This window comes from Micromys minutus, assembly GCF_963924665.1.
Source record: "Micromys minutus genome assembly, chromosome: 9".
Lineage (NCBI taxonomy): Eukaryota > Metazoa > Chordata > Mammalia > Rodentia > Muridae > Micromys > Micromys minutus.
The window spans coordinates 20,582,033-20,596,523 of record NC_137978.1 but is presented as its reverse complement, the minus strand read 5'-3'; the positions used below and the strand labels follow the sequence as shown (position 1 = coordinate 20,596,523).

The 14,491-nt window shown below is 39.6% G+C and overlaps 1 protein-coding gene across 2 annotated transcripts in view; it reads right to left on the bottom strand.

Moving 5' to 3' along the window:
• The window catches only part of BNC2 (basonuclin zinc finger protein 2), a 265,452-nt gene that overhangs the window by 158,340 nt on the left and 92,621 nt on the right, over positions 1 to 14,491 (bottom strand). The window lies entirely within an intron of this gene.

Here is a 14,491-nt window from a genome sequence, read left to right as displayed (position 1 = left end):
TCAAATCGTGACATTGAAGAGGGCTTCATAATAGGCTAGTGGTAGAGCTCAGTGATGGAGACTTGGCACGTAGGAGCAAAGCCTGGTCACATCCCCAGTACTGTAACTGAACACCATACACATCACTTTCCCACATGAAGAAAAGGGTCGGTGGATGGATGGTGGATGATGGACGGGACTAAACTAAAAGCTCTGTAAACATATTCTACTACTAACTAAGCCATATTGGCTAACAAGGATGACTACATCTAAGAAAGAGAAAATGCGACATGGCCAACGCAACCATTACCTTAATGAATGCTTGGAGAAGCTCTTTAGTAATATAGAAGGTTAATATTTCCTCCAACAATAATGACAACCTTGACCAGTTCTCAAGCTCTTATGGAAAGCAGAGCACAGACTATATGTTTTAAGTCCATGGTGATGTTGGTCAGAAAGCACCACATGCCCCTTTGCCATGATGGATCTTTTAAGTTGAAGGAATCTGAGAAATTGCTGGGTCAAGAACATTCTGCCATCCCTTTGCCCTCTTCCCCAAAGCAGATAGGATACACATGTAACATAACTGAGCAGGGCATGCTTTGCTGTTTCTTCAGCTGACTATTCCTACCCACCGTCTTGTTTGTTCATTTTCCACTAACTCTCTATTCTTCACCAAGCCTAGCAAAAAACCACCCAGTTTTCACTGACCTTTTGGGACTTTACTTCCTTATAAAAACACTACGCATCAGGTAGAAGTCGGACTTCAAACGCTTTTGTCTTGCTGATCTACCTTTTCCTAACAGGGGCCCCAGCCAAGATCTTAGAAGGATGCTTGGAAAAGAATAATAGAATATTTTATGTACATAAACTAACTGAAATGTCACCACAACTTCTCTCTGCATACAATCAAAAAAGTATCAGATAAACTGAAGGACTCAACTAAGGTCTTGTGTCTGATCAACAGAAAACCTAGTATTCAAAACCAATTCTGATAGCTCGATTCATTATATCCATTCCACTGCATCAAGACAATGCCAGCTTAGCTGGCTAATTTGACTACTATGACCATTCCTACTGTTATTTAGTCATACTGTAAAAATCCTCCTGTAAGACACAAGGTATGCTTAGGAGGCAACCCTGGCATATGAAAGTGTGCTCTTGGCTTCAGTCTGAAGCCATTCTTTAACTGTTACTGATATAAATGTTACTACATCATTTTTTAGGAAACATAAGAAAAAACAAATCTGGTTCTTAGAATTATGAACAAATGGCTTGTGATAGGTTTAAATTATAGTGTTGCAAGCTCTGTAGTGATATCCTGAGGATCACACCATGCCTTTGAGAAAGTGGACACAGACACAGAGTCATAAAAACCACTATGCTAATCTTGGCACTAGGTGTATACTAGGATCTTATTCTGTAAGCTTCCTTCCTCATCCCCAAAGAAACAAGCTCTGAAGAAGAAAGAAAACCGCTGAGACAACAGATATTCTCTGAAAGGTGCAAACCTAAAGTTAATCATTTTAGTTTTGAAATTAAAAAAAAAAAAAAAAGCAGCTCTCTCTGATGAATTACACTTCAAAAGAAATGATCACTTGCCGGTATGGTGCTGCAGGATTTTAATCCCAGCACCCAGGAGGCAGAGACAAGTTGTTTTCTGTGAGGTTCTGACCAGCCTAGTCTACCAGCTAAGTCCTAAGCCAGCAAGAGCAGCAGAGTTGAAGACATTGGCTCCAAAAAGAGAGAAGGGGAAAAAAGAGAAAGAATGTATTGCAATGACAACAACCCTACTTACTGATGAAAGTAGAGATCACCAGGCCTGAGATTTCGCTGGGATGCCTAACACATAGCCCCACAGAGCTCTTCCTCAAGGCAGATGGAGAGAGAGCTGAGCTCACCTGCTTGAGATTCTGAATACACAGCATACGAGTACACATGGAGGTCTGTTTCAATGGCACAAAGATGGTTCCTGCCACCCAGCTTACCAGAGAGCGTTCCAGCAGCCCGCTCTACTATGGAATGTTTTAACTCGTTCAGCAATGTTCTCAGTGTCCAGTCTTACTCCACTGCTCAAACATACATGAAGTCCTTACCTATTCCAGGCACAGTTCTAGTCTCTGTATTCATTCTCCACAATTAACTTATAGTATAGATATTGTATATAATAGTAAATCTACTTCCTAAATGAGGCCTTTGGACTTGTTGTTATCATACCCATGATCTGGCAAATACCATGCAGGATAGAACAAATGGTAGAAACAGGATTTACCGGTCAATAGCCAAGCTCCTTTCTCACTGTGACATGCTGCTCCAATGATCCCAGTGATATCTCTAAACTGTCCATCCTGCCCATTCTGAGCTCGGCTCCATCTGTAACCTCTAAGCCTCTGCCCAGTGGAATTCTACCTCTTCCTTCAATGAGGCCAATATCTGGAATACTGGCATCCCCAATCTCTCTGCCAAACAAAACTGTGAGGTGTCGGGGGTCAGGAGGATTGAGTACACAGTTGGCCACACTGTCTCTGTGATTTAAACCACACCATCTGGCAGCCTTGTTCTCTCAGATGAACTATGCCTGAGAATGTTCAAGCTGCACTTAATGACACCGCTATCGAGTCCAGGTTTTGGTTCTCCCTCACTTCCATGTAGATCTCAAGTTATTTTTATAACAGCATAAAGAAAGCTAGCCTACACTCTGGTTGCTACAGAATGAACCATTTTATTGCTGAAATCTGTTCTTAGGAGGACATGGGGCAAGAAACTCATGTGCGGTATGGTGGGTCCTGATGTGGTACCAGCACGATGTGCAGGGTTCTCTCTCTACCTAACCACAAGCACTCAGTAAGAAGAACTGCAAACTCCAATCTTATGGTGGCATTGAATAAACACAGTAATAGAAAATCTACAAACTCTTTCAAACTGCCAGTCAAAGGCAAGCTTCAAGCAAGGCACAATACCATGAAGCTCAGAAAGTGCAATTTTCATCCAGAATGAGACTTGGTTGTCCAATTTCTAAGTGATATTCTGAACTCTTAGATAACCAATTAAATGGCTGGTGCTTGGTGCAACTCTAGCCACCGGTTTTTCAACAGCTAGTTAATACCCAAGTGTTTCCATACCAGTAGCTTCAGGTCTCATACAGCAGCCATAGTCTAACTGAGGCTCTCGTGAGAAGAGGAACATTTATAGTGTCATAAAAAAAACTGGGAGTGATCACCAAAATTATTCATTTACTCTCATGACAATAACTTTAATTAATTCACAAAATTTCCAGCTTTCTGTAAGTGAATCAATTCAAAATATTAAAAAAATATATATATTTACTATGCGTTGGGCACACGTTCCCAGTAATAAAGAATCTTATCTAAAGAGCCCTCATTCTGCTGTGTCTATGAGTAAGGGAAGAGAATCATTCAACTGAATCACAGAAATCCCAGCAAAGGGTCAGTTTTGCTCAGAAGCAAAGTGGGGAATCTTGAAACAAAACCTCTCCATTAACAATTTCACAATAAAATAAACACATATATGTAGTGCCAGTGTTTGTTCCAAGAATATGCAATAGGAGAGGAAGGAGAAAATTCAAGCCCGAATTCTGCTTTAAATAAACAATAAAGCTTTATTTAAAAGAGAAGGGTTAAAAAAGAAAAAGAAAATAAAAAAAGCAAGGAAAGAGAAAAAAGCAGCTCTGGCACACTAGGCTCCCAGTGATCGCAAAATGAAAAGTGTGCCATAAAACTCAAGTCCCCTAAGTGCCAGAGGCAAAGAAACTTTCCCCAAATAACAAAATAAAAATAAGCCTTCAGTCACAATAATATATTATATACCAATGTAAACTGACATGCTCTTGTCTATGGGATGAGCTTATGAAACTCTTAAACACGGGAATGTAACACTAACAAACTTTTTGACATTATTATTTGGGTTCAAAGACTCCCTTTCTCTAAATGTTTATAGCACGGTACCAGTTATTTCAACTGAGCTGACACAATGAATTTCAAATGATCTAATACGTCTGACTTACCAGAGGATTAGCACATGATTACCCAGGGTAAAAGGCTTATTATTACTGCTGCTCTAAGATATTAACACTTTCTGTAACACACTCTAAGGACACTGTATAGATCACTTTAAAAGAGTGTGACAAAATACATGGAGGGAAAGGGGATTTCCAAGAGGAAAGGGGATAAGTGTTCTTTTTATGCTTTCTTGTTTATAGGAAGGTGGCCTGCCCAACAGTGCCATCAACATTTTCCCTGATGCATGTGGTAGTATACAAATTACAGATAAACAGGAACAGTCTTCAAGGCTCTCAGGGTATTCAACCATGTATGGCCTTCTTCCACGAAGATCAGGCTACAAACAAAAACCCCTGCTTTGTAATACACAACTAATTCTCATGTAATGAATGACAGAACACAGCATTAATGTACTAAACGAGACAGAGTTAAATCCAACGAAGCTTGACGCCATTTATATGAAAGGGGGCTATGTTTGTAGACAGAGCCACAGCAAAGGAGGTTAATTTTGAATTAGTGTAGCTTCTGCTTTGGTTTAGCCCTCTCTCTGGAAGTAACGGGCATAACTAAAATGTAACCATTAAAATGGCTGGGGCAAACAATTTAAGTACCACCAAATTAAACTCTAACTTCCTGACTGACGATTACAGCCAAAGGACTTTGCTCATAGTTTCTACTGATCCAAGAATTATCTTTTACGGCACAATTCCTGACCCATTAAAAACAGATCTGTCCTTACTAAACGCTGTGATATGCAATTCTGATTCCACATAATGGTGCCATGGAAACTACAGTAAGTCACATGATGTCTAAGTGTCTACTAAGCACTACAGATCAAAATAGAACAAGAGAGATAACCACACACCCTAGTACACAACAGGATAATGTCAGAAAATATTCTCGTATAACTTTTCTGAGGAGTCTCATGTTACATTCACCTTCCTCTGAAACACATACAGAGAAGTTCTAGGAACAATCGCTATATAAAAGCACCATACATCACAACAAGAAGCATTTAAAAGCCAGTAAATTCCATAACACCAACTCTCTGTCTCCACTGTAAGTCCAGACAGTAAGTTTTAAACAGTCTTTATGAATGTAGCATATGAACAATGTCAATCAAACACCTACCATCTTAAAAGAAAATCCATGAATTCTAAGTAGGTAAGAAGCCATTTTATAACTCCTCTAATGGGGTTATCCTAAGAATTGTGTTATGAACAGCACAGTTTTGCAGCTAACAATCTTACTTGTTTCGTAACACACATTGAGGTGCTGCCACTTAGAACTGCATACCTTGGGGCAGGCCAGCCTTAGCTCTCCTCCTCTTTCTCCTATTTACAGTATTATTTGGTTCTGCTGTTGTCACAGAGCCAGAGAATAAAGCTCTTCCAGAAAACTCACCCAAGATCAAACTGTGCCTGGTGACAGCAACGCCCAGGCCATAAGTAATGTTCAAAGGCTCCAACGACGCCTGTGACTGATCACTCTCTTTCTCTTGCCATCACCTGCTGATTTTGTCCAGGTGTTTTATGGCTATCTAGAGAATCTGGAGAGCAGACAGAGGAGGACTTTGCCAATTTCTTTTGTCTGGGATTGTGAATTCCTTACACAGATGGTGGACAGCCTCGGCCCAGGGCAGCGCCAAGGTATACTGCCTTCAATCTCTAAAACGAGAAGCGGAGGGAGACATTATCTTCTCTATAACACCGCCTGCAATGTTGTCTGTGGCTAACAAAACGGAGACAGCATGGCTTCCTGGGTGAGGAAAGTAAAGAAGAAAGTCAACAAATTACTTAAGAATATTTACTTTTACTGAAGAATCAGAAATGTTGGTGAGAAAAAAATCAGAATTTGTTTCTACAGAAGACTTTCTACACCAAGGGCTCAAATATTTCCTCCCTTGTACATCAGAGTCAAAGGTCTCCCACATGAACCAAAACAAGGACTTAAAACTCTAAGTCTGCCCTTCTAAAAGCTGGTGCATTGCTGTGGTGTTAGAAATCCTGGTGAGTGGGTAAACCTACACTGTCCAGCCACATGAAGATGACAATGGCTGAAAAGACAGTGGGTCCAAACAGAGCTGGGTTGTGTTTTGAAGGCAGAATAAAAGCAGAAAACAATGAATCCTGTAAGCATTTATACAGGTTGCCCCATTGTTTATATGTATTACTTATACAACTAATAAATAACTTTTACATACCACGCTAAGTAAAATGCATAAGAAAACAATCTATATCTGTTTATCAGCCTTATGAAGGCTGCATTACTACACCCTGAGAGCTTGTCAAATATTGTCTATACCAGTCTCTTGCCTTCTCTCTTAAGAGCACAATCAGTTTGCTTCCTGAAAGGAAAGCTAAACAACCCCCATTAACATAACTACATTTTCTTCTGATAATTTTTGTAACTTCAACATTCAGTGGAATTTCAGTGTTTTCAATCTAGACAAATATGCAAATCATTAGAAAGTCTCATAGATGATAATTCAATATATATTATATTTATATATAATATATAAAGAAAATCTATTTCCTGAAAAATAGATACACATACAAAGTAAAAAACTGAGTTCCATGCTTGTCTTTGTATATATGTGTGTATGCATGCATGTGTGTGTATGCATATATAAGTGCGTATTGGGAATTCAAGTTTACTGCCCTATGTTTATCTGAACAAAGTTTGCTAGTAAGAATCATCCAAGGGCAAATATTATCTGCTGAGTATCAAAAATAATTTGTTGGCTCTGTCAACAATTCTGGGTCCGCATACCTTAAACTACAAGGCACAGCAAAGGTACCCAGACAGCATCGGTTATTTCTAACTATGCGCTAATCTATAAAGCACCTCTTTGAACGGTTCTTGGGTAGTCATTTTCAGAGACAGTTACTTTTAGGACCTGTTGCTTTTCTTTTTAGACTAACTGGCAGGGCTATCTGATGAAAGGAAGACTAAGGATCAGGTCTGGGAGCAACAGCAATTCCAAGTGACATTTTAATTTAATTTAATTTAAAGTAAATAATTTAATTTAATTATGTGTTCCATTTTCACGAGTGCTAACGGGACATACAACTTTATATCCAGGCTCTCTGATAGGTGTAAACATTTTAGGTATATAGGATAAGTTGAGGATTGGAGTCAATTTAATGCCTGAATCAGATAAATGAAACGGAAATTAGGAGAATAACTACCTGTTAAATGCATAGACATGAAACTAAACCATACATGTTGGCTAAGTGGAAGCCTTGCTGATGTTTGCCACTGTATATGTAAAGCATCCATACCCCCCACTGATGGATAAAGTCCAGGGGAAGAATCAGAGTAGTCACATGAGCCCACAGATACTGAAGATTCTGTAAGAGAAGAGTGTAAACTATCACAAGAGGCATCCATGTAAATTAATGGTAGTGCTTCTATTTGTGATACCTGCAAATGATAATTTCATATGCCCAGTTAAACAAGATAGATCGGGATGGATTTCAACTGCTTCTCGATGCTGTTCCAGTGTAGACTGTGTCACTATTTCCCTCTGTCTGAGTTGAAAACTACAAGGTCATGGCTATGGTCCTGGCACAGTGAGTTCAAAACTGACTAGACAGTAGAATATTCTGTGACAGGTCACACGTCCATACAAAAGGACTTCTAAAAGAAACATCTAACAGGAAGGATGAGTAACAGACAGAAGTAAAGGGTGGACTAGCACTGTCCACATCAACAGGTCTTCAGAGAAGCCATGGGCTAAGCTGCTACCAGGCTCTGCAAAGCAGCCCAGAGGCCCTTTGAAGAAGCTCCTCTTTACCGTAAATCTGACCTTAAAGCTAATTTTTACATCTCTAACCTATGGCGAAAAGTACAACCTTGGCTTCAATTATCTGTAAGTTTATCTATTATGTAACAGGTAATCGCCAAAGCTAAACCGATTCATAGCTGTTTTTGCTGGGCTAGTAAGAGATCCATGTGGCTCACAATGTGAGCGGCTACTGTCAGAGACATTCAACAAAACCTGGTAGCAGCAGTTTAAGGTCTATCAGTAGCAAGTAAGGTGAAAAGATTCAGTAAAGCGCAAATGAGAAAACAGGTCTGTGCTCTTGCCTGGTGCTTCTTCAACACAGAACACTCTTTGCATAAACAGATCTCTTGGAAATGATAACTTTCACAAGATCATTTCATGCAATCATTTTAGCCTAGTTGGTCTCTTCTTAAACAACGCTAAATTGTTCAAAGTATTCCAAAGTGTTACTTCTCGATTCTATTTCTTAAACTATTTTATAATCTTTTTTTTTCACAGCAAGGGGTTTACATTCCTGCCTTCAGAATGTTTGGGGATGGTCTCTTCATGTGTTATTAATAACTCCAAGTACATATATTAACAGCCATGTCATGAATATTTAACGGCTTGTCGACTCATACCACATGCCATACAAAGCAGGGCCCACCTCCACTTGGACTTTGCCTGAACACCTCATTACAGCAAATGTTTCACAATGCAAGCAAAATTACTTAAATGTTCATTGTAGCAACAGACTTACACAAATGCATTTCAGAAAACTGTCACTTTAAAGGAGAGGCAAGGAAAAAGTGCTCACACAACATAAAAGTTAATTTTACATCAGTATCATTAATATTATACCCACGGTGTAACAGCCAAATAAACCTTGTGCCTTCAAATCAGACTAGGCCACTTGAGCAGCCTGCCACATTTTGCTACAAAAGCAAAACCAGCCATGCATGGTGAGTACTGGATCCTCTTCCTCAGAGACTTTTATTGTCTCTCCTCAACTTTTAAATCTCCCTCTCTTATGTATTTAACTTAAACACTTTCCTTGCAGAAACATCAGCAGTATAAAAAACACAAAAACAAAAGGAAGTCATAATTTTTTGTTAGTCAAGGTTATTTTCCTAGTTTGGGCATTTAAGTTTGTCTTTCTTTTTCCTTTTCTTTTTCTTTTTTTTTTTTTGTCTTAATCCAACAAATATTTCTTTATAGAGAAGTCTTTATGTGGCTGAAATTAGAATGCACATGAGATAGTTTTTCAAGGCCAGCAAGTACTTCCTAACCAAATCCCCCACTTCCTTTGCTAGCTAAACATAACTACTTCAAATGTGTACATCCTTTTAAAAGCTAAAAAGGAGCACCTCACATGTAATAGCAGGCAGCTGGGAAGCCAATTGGCGCAGTCAGAGAGCACATTTTAGAAGGCAGCTCTTTAACATTCAATAACTAAGTGGTAATTGGGTACAGAAACATAAACTGTCAAACTGAATCAAAACGCCTTTGCTTTTCAGAGAATTATTTGTAAGATTATACTAGAATTAAATTTGAACATGCATCTACCCTATGCATTCAGTCAAATTATAAAACAAAAAAAAATTGCTGTGCTTTCTTTGGATAAAATTAATGTCAGCTTTGTGTCCTTAAACCAGACCTGATCTGGGAAATGAAATATGTTTAGCCCTGAAATAGTTGTGGTAATTCAATCCCTGCACTCTCCTTATTTTCTTGATGACAAAGAAAAACTCCCAACTGGCAGGGCCACCTGCACTGATTACCCTGTATCCACACCCACAGAATATGAAAATGAGCCAATGATCATTAACCTTAATTTCTTCTAACATAAACCTCAGCTCTTTTCAGTCTTGCTACTCAGGGAACTCCCCTGAGATAAAGGAAAAGAGGAAGGGGGAAGAAGGCAATAGGCAGCGAAAGCAGCTCCGAGTGAAGGCAGGGACACACAGATGAAAAATAAAATCTACTGGCTTTTAAAAACTGCACAGCTGCCTTATTAAACTCCATACAGCAGAGATGTTACAAAGATAAAGGGTCTCAGGCATCACTAACTGTCCAGACAGTGGGTCACTTTCCAGTGACAGCCTTTCTTCAACAATGGAAAAGGATGCTTCCTCTCCACCATGCTTGCCACCTCTCCCTTCCCACTCCTCCACCCAGACACCATTCTGTAATGGAAGTGTGCAGGGAAAGATGGGGCTGGACAGCAGGCATGCAGGTGCAGTTGTAAGATCTCCAGGATGAGAACCAAAAGGCTGGGAAGCCAGGAAAGAGATTCCAAGATGCACTCTCCAAATACAGTGGAGAAAGCATGGTGCCTTCTGGTCATTCACATCAAGTCTGGCCAACTGGAATCATTTTTGCTTCAAATTGTGTGGGGGTGAGATACCATTAGCATTACATCATCTTCTAATGGATGAGCAGATACTTGGAACCCTAAAAAGAAACACACAGAGGAAGAAAGCAGAGAGCCTTCTTAAGTAATGGCCTCTTCAGCACAGATGTGCACACCAAAAAGTGCCTTCTTCTATTTGTCTACAGACCTCAGTATGTCTTCTGAATGCTTAAGGAGGATAAGACAATGGGAACACAGAGCCACTCTTCATGACAGTATGTTCAGATACACATGACACTCTAACAAAGAATTCTGAAGCTGGGAGAAAACAAACCTTAGCAACCACTGTATCACTAAAAGAAAGCAAAAGACCACATACATATCTATGTGTGGAGATACATACATACATATATATGCTAACATACATACATAGATATATACACATACACATTTGTGTATATATGCACATATATGTATACATGCACACAAATATATACATGTGTATATATACATATATACATACATGTATACATATATGTGATTTTTCCATTAAAATATTAAATGCAAACATAGACAAATGCTCAAAGATATAACAAACATCTAACTGAATGACCTGGAAGTAAATTATAGAACTTCATTGCCTACTGAGGATAGTAACCAAAACTACACTTCCCAGGTATTCCTTCTTCATTTCAGAATGCACATCAAATAGCAGCCATGAGGAGAGTTAGGTACAAAACCAAGAGAAACTAACAACAACAAATCGCCAGCTGCAATTTGGGACTGCCTTCCTAAATCCAATTTACACCTCCGCCTAGCTCTGTTCTGCTCTCCGCTTTCTTGCTCAGCCCACTAACTGTGCAGAAATGTTTACTAGCCACTTTCCTTCTGTTCCCTTTCTCCCTAATCAGGCTTCCAGAGGTCAACGGTCCCCTCTAGAAGGGAGTGCAGAGTGCTGAAGTATTCCCTGCCATGAGTCATCTTAATAGATCCTCTAGTGGCGGTTGGTGACCCAGCAGTGAGTCCAGAAAGCAGAGCTTTTAATAAAGCAGCACTTGCGCGCGCTCGCAGCCCCATTAATTTAATACCTGCCGCTTGTTTACCAAACAGCACAGGCATGTCTCCGTGTCGATAAGTTCCCAGTGACAGTGAGGAGACTGACTGTGGGCAGGGAACAGATGCACCTTTTTACGCTCTGTTAAACCGTGTCACAGACTACAGCCCCTGAGCGCATTCTTTTATTTATGCTGTAGCCCTCTGAGCTAATTGTCAGAGACAGACCTGGTTCTAATTCTACAGAGTGCTGCAAATGCAGGAGCATATGTGCTGAGGCTTGAACGGTGCAGAACTCCAAAAGGAAACAGTTAGAAAACAGAGTCGGGGGTGGACGCAAAAGATGCCGGCAGACTGCCCACAAAGACTTCAAAAATGTCACCTTCCTAATAGTAGATTAGGAGAGTGGGGGCAAAGGTAGCAGTGGTGTTGGGGGGGATTCAAAGGGAAGTGAATTTTAAAGCAAATACCTAAGTACAGACAATACAACATCTGCAGAATCCACTCTCCTGTAGACATGGCTCAGCCTCAAAGACTACCCAATAAAGGTCCAAGGGGTGATGCTGTATATCCCAATGGCTCTGCACAACCCAGGGAACAAACACTGCAAACACTGGTCCAACCCTGTCAGTGACAAAAGCATGTGAGAGAGTGTCACTCATTCACCTACCCGTACACCTCTAGTGAGTTTTCTCATGTGTAGACAAAGAAACTCCCCTTCATTGTTCCCACACATCCTCTGGTATCAGTAGTGTTTCTTATTAACTGCAAAACCACACTCATATTTTACCAGTAGCAGGAGTTCACTCCAGTTAAAAGTTCTTCACCCGTCATAGACATTTTTCAGCAAATTAATATCTTTTACTTGCATGACTTCTCTGCGTATTACAGTTTGGGGTTTAAAATGATCATGATACTTTACAGAAAGGGGAAAAAAAGACAAAAAGAGCTTAGTGTTGATAATTTTTACTACTTATGACTAAATGACCTCAACTGAAGAATAAAAAATTAAGTCATTTGTCTTATGAGGTACAGAGGACATTTTATGGTGTACAATTTAGCTAATAATGGGTTGGGGCCAGTCCTTAACAAGTCACATGCTTCCATTGTCCTTTCAACCTCTGCTTATGTTTTTACCACATCCTAACAAAAACATGACCAGAACGGGTGAAAAACACACGGTTCCAACTAACGAATCACATACTTTCCCGCAAGTACAGTAAGTACTACCAGCTGTGTGACAGTCTGACTTTGGCAGTGAAACCAGTGCCGAAAAGGCCGGCCCATTTGAAAGCAGCTGTATTGGAAAACCACAAGCAATATAACTGTGTCTGCCTGCTCAGGGCAGCTCTGCCTCTGCTCTGTCCTTAGTACACGACAGCCATCTTGTTTAGAAAAGGTCTCAGGAATTACAGAGATGGGGAGAAAACCCCAGAAAAAAATTTTAAAACTTACTGTTTTCAGAAAACATCACTTTGTAAAGCAGAATGTTGTAAGAAAGCAATAAAAGAAACACCTCTTTCCCAGGGATATGGACACGCACAGAGACACATGTGGGTGTGTCCTGTGTGTTCACTAAAGGTGCTCTAAAAACAAGTATCTAAGTAAATAAGGGGACAGAGTGGGCAAGGAATGACACTAAACACAACTGCTCATAGACAGACTGACACACACACACGCACACACACACACACACACACACACACACACACACACACACTCCTACCCCTAAAAGCACACACAGAGAACAACACTCAGACTTTTCAACTGCATAGATTCTTACTTTCTAAACTTGCCCTTCACACAAGAGTGAGTTTCATTTGTAACTAAAGTACATCCTGGGGGGGAGGGGGACCAAACAGCCTCCCTGACGAGCCGAAGGTATTTTTACACGTATGCACCTTTTCTTTCTGTGTGACAGCATTTCCATGTTTCCATGAATAAACATTCCTAAAAAGGAAATAAATTTTCCACAATCTTAACCTAGATGTGTTGCGTGGAAAAACCAGAAATGGCTTGTAAGTGTCTGTTGTGACAAGGTGGTAGCTGTTAAAATTTCACCATCATTTAGTGACTGGTAGTTTTTATGTAGGCTAATTATCATGCTGAGAAAAACAAATACCCAGGAATATTGTTTTCCACTAAGTCTCAACTAAAAACTAATAATAACGGTGAAATGCTTTATTTGTTGGCTAGTGTTTTAAATACAAGGAAGCAACTGTAGGTCTAACGGAAAGGTCTGCCTTTGATGTTTGCTTTTATCGCCTAATTAGCCAAACATGCTATTTTTAGCTTGTGTCAAAAAAAGTCTTGGTTCAGCCCTGATCTAATCCAAAAGTCATAATAACACTACATCTTCTTTGTTTATACCACAGTTCTGTGAACATTTTTGTTTTGATTGCAGTTATCATCAAAGAATCATTTGAAGAATCCCACATAAAGTGAAACCTTGACTCTTGGGATTTAAAATCATTCTTAGTGAATTCAGTGTTCACATTTAGGAACATTTGGTAAGGGCCTGGTCAGAAGCAAGCACTCATCAAATCTATCAATAGGGCTGGCTCAACCAGAAGGATGCAACCACATCATCCTTAATGAGAGAAGGCATAAAAAGGACACCTACTCAGGTCTGAAAGTACAGCTACTTATACATAAGGACTGCTCACAGATCCACAGGGAGAGACTATGCTTTAAAATAACACTGTAGGACTCACTTACTAGTTCACATCGAACTCCAAAAAAAGAGTTCAAGACCAACTTATGAATGTACATGATCAACTGTGTTGAGAAAATGCAATGTTTGATACAGTTCCTGAGAAAACGTCAAAATTGAGCGATTTTATGACATAGTGAATATTCACAACACGAGTAAGCAAAGAACAGCTTACCAACCATTGCATACATTGTACTCTTTGGTTTTAAAACCAATATGGGAGAGAAATAAAGTAAACTAGTAGCACCCTAAAAAACTTTAACACTGTGTGGGCAGAGAGGTATTGAGAGTAAATTTTCAGTAAAATTATATTTAATTCATGTAAGCTACATGAGACAGAAATTGCTCTCCCTTTTCCATCAATATAACATTTCTGATTAAAAAAGAAAATCCCTGATTCTCACTAGAAGCTATACTTAAAATCTCATTTTTCTATGTAGAGTTTGGGGGCAGATTTTTTGAGGAGTGGTTTTGTTTTTGAAAATCAAAAAATGCTTTGTTTCCATTCATTGTTATCAAAGTGTTCAGGAAAGTTTTCTGTGTGTTTTCCTCCCCTTCCTTCACCCCACTTACATTCCCAAGCATTCTTCCACAATTTGGGCTAC